The sequence below is a fragment of the Tupaia chinensis genome, unplaced genomic scaffold, assembly GCF_000334495.1.
Source record: "Tupaia chinensis unplaced genomic scaffold, TupChi_1.0 Scaffold147869_1, whole genome shotgun sequence".
In the NCBI taxonomy this organism is placed as follows: Eukaryota; Metazoa; Chordata; class Mammalia; order Scandentia; family Tupaiidae; genus Tupaia; species Tupaia belangeri.
The window spans coordinates 676,765-679,669 of NW_006207719.1; positions in this window are offsets into that span (position 1 = coordinate 676,765).

Genomic DNA, 2,905 nt, shown 5'->3' on the forward strand with positions numbered 1-2,905 from the left:
TTTTTTTTTTTTTTTGAGAGAGATTTTCACTATAGGGCTCGTGTGCTCGCAAGAGCGACATAGAGACAGAAAGCGAGAAATATCCCCCCAAGGGGGATGGTCACGCCACAATCCCTTCTCCTCCGTTCTCCTCTAGGGATCTTGGGCACGCATGCACATGCACCCGGCGTGAGTTTTAAGCCACCGGGTCCAGGACATGAACTGCAGTCAGCTACATGGGAGTCCAGCAACATAGCCATTACACTAACTGCTGGTTCCCATAATGGACTTTATTCTTATCAAACCTTCCATACGTTTACCAGAGTCAACTATGTAAAACGCAAAACTGATCATGTTCTTTCTCTACTTTCACGGTACGCCGTCACTGATAGGATCACGGCCAGTTCCTATTAATGTGGCATAAGAGATCCACTATGATCTGGGCCCTGTACCTGCCCCACTCCAGGGAGCTTTCTCATCATTATGTAACACGCACTGTACATTCCAGCAATCTTCAACAGCTTCCTTATAATTCCTAGCACATACCACACCATTGGAGATTGCTATGTCCTTGCTCAAGCTTCTCCTCTCCCTCAAATATCTTCTCTTCCACTCCTAACCCTTCCCACATCAACTATTTAACACCTACTGCCCCTGAGACCGAGCACTGCAGTCACTTCCTTCAAGAAGCCTTCCTTGATATTCTTACTTGGAAAATACGCATACCCCATGTGTATTTTCTTTTTCTATGCTCATGAAGAGCATAGAAAAATTTGCTTATTTCTGACTTCTCCCATTACATCGTTGGCAACTTGAGGTCTAGGAGGTGTTTTGTTTGTCTCTGTACCTGTGCATAGATCCTGACATATAACCGACCAGGAATTATTGCTTGTTGAAATTTTAAAATGAACCTTCATGTCAAGTTACGAAATACTGCATAATATAGTTCAATATGTCAAATATTTGAAGCAAAAAAGAAATAGGAGGGGCTAGCTGGTGGTGTGGTGGTTAAGGCAATGGATCCTGCATGGTCAGTTACATGGTCAAGTCCCAGCCAGTAGGTTGAAAGATTTGTTTGTATGAGCATGTCCCAAAATCCTGAGAGGAGAATGGAGAAGGAATTGTAGCATGATCATCTCCCCCTTCGGAAGGGTGTGCTTTCTAACTTTCTCTCTCTCTCCCCCAATCTCTTTCTCTTTATGGCAAGCACACACACCCTTAGGAAAAATTAGAAAAAAGGAAAGTTGGTCTCAATGACCCTTGCTGCCAACATTCATCTTTCCCCAAGGCAAAACTCACCAGAGGAAGGAGGTGGGGCGGGAGGAGCAAAGAGCAGGCATAACTGTCTAATTTAAACGCATATATTTCCACTGAAGAATGTGACACAAAATTTTCTGCAATTCAGTCAAGTATTATATTAAGCACTCCACAAAATACAAGTTACGTAAAACATAACCTTTTCCTCAAGTATTTTACATTTCGATGGAGTCTAATATTCCAAAAATAATCACTTAACAATATAAAGGAGAGCTGACTAAAGTACTAAACTATATTATATAAACAATGCACATTCTAGGAGGAGTTCAGGAAAAAAAAATCTGTCCTTGTTTGTTGGTAGGAAACCCTGAAGAAGGGGAGGTGAGACTTGGGATACATGCAAATCCTTACATGAAAACGACTGTCTTCAGTCATTTGAATATCTGCTATGTAATAATAAGGATAAAAATGTAATGTGGAGGCCCAGCATGGTGGTGTGGTGATAGTGCATGCCCACAATGCCAGAGTCATATGGAGGACAGGTTCAGTTCCTGGGTTGACCTGTGTATGTGAGGCACACACGTGAATGTCCATGATCCTGGCTGGCTGGGAAGGCATGGAAGAAGGATCACAGCATGAGGCCCTGTTGAAGTGCCTATCTCACAGGGAGGAAGGAGGGGGAGACTTTTTAAAAATGTAACGCGAAGAGCTGGCCCAGTGGCCTCACGGTTAAGAGAACCGGATTCCACATAGCTGACTGCAGTTCAAGTCTTCACCCTGGTAGTAAAAACCACACCAGGTATGTGTGTGTACATGACCAAAATCCCAAGAAGAAAAAAGGAGAAGGGACTGAAGTGTAACCACACCCCAATGCATGGCGTTTTCTCCCTTTCCCTCTTGCTTTCTCCCTTTCCCTCTCCCTTTTCTTCTCTCTTTCTCTAGGGAGTGTGTGCACACTCTGGCAATTAAAAAAAAATGATCTATAATGTAGATAGTGGAAAACTCTATAGTGCAGTGGTTAAGCTCTGAACATAGAGAATTGACTCTTTAATGGCCAACTCTTTTTTTTTTAATTAACTATTTTTTTTTAATTTATTCATTTCCTACATTAATTCACTATACACCATCACAACACACAAATGAATTTTCCATCCAAAATACACTGTGCATTGGCTCAATCAAGCACATCAACATACATGTTCTCAGCAAATAATTTTCCAATTCTTATGTCCTGCATACCTTGCCCTTTGTCTTGCCATCCTTGATTCCCCATCCCCCACCCTCTGCTATGTCCCATCCTCCTCCCCCATTGTCCCTGGCATCCATGGTTGCCCTCCATGCCAACCCTCCCCCATTCAATTGTTCTGCCAATGAACTTAATTAGTCTAAATATATGCAATAGCTAGCACAGCTGACACATACCTATACATGAACCCAAGTCTGACTTTAGGCATAAACCCCAGTGAGTAGATAGTACCCAGCTGTGCCCATACAGCTCGCTGCAGTCGTAAAATATGCCTTTCTTTTTTTTTACAAAATGATACGAACAGTTTCACTGTTTTTTTTTTTCTCCTACAACTTTTTTTTTTTTTATTACCACCTAACATTCATTCCCTGAGCATCATCACAACATACTAAATGTAGTTTCCCATCTAGGACAAACTGCATA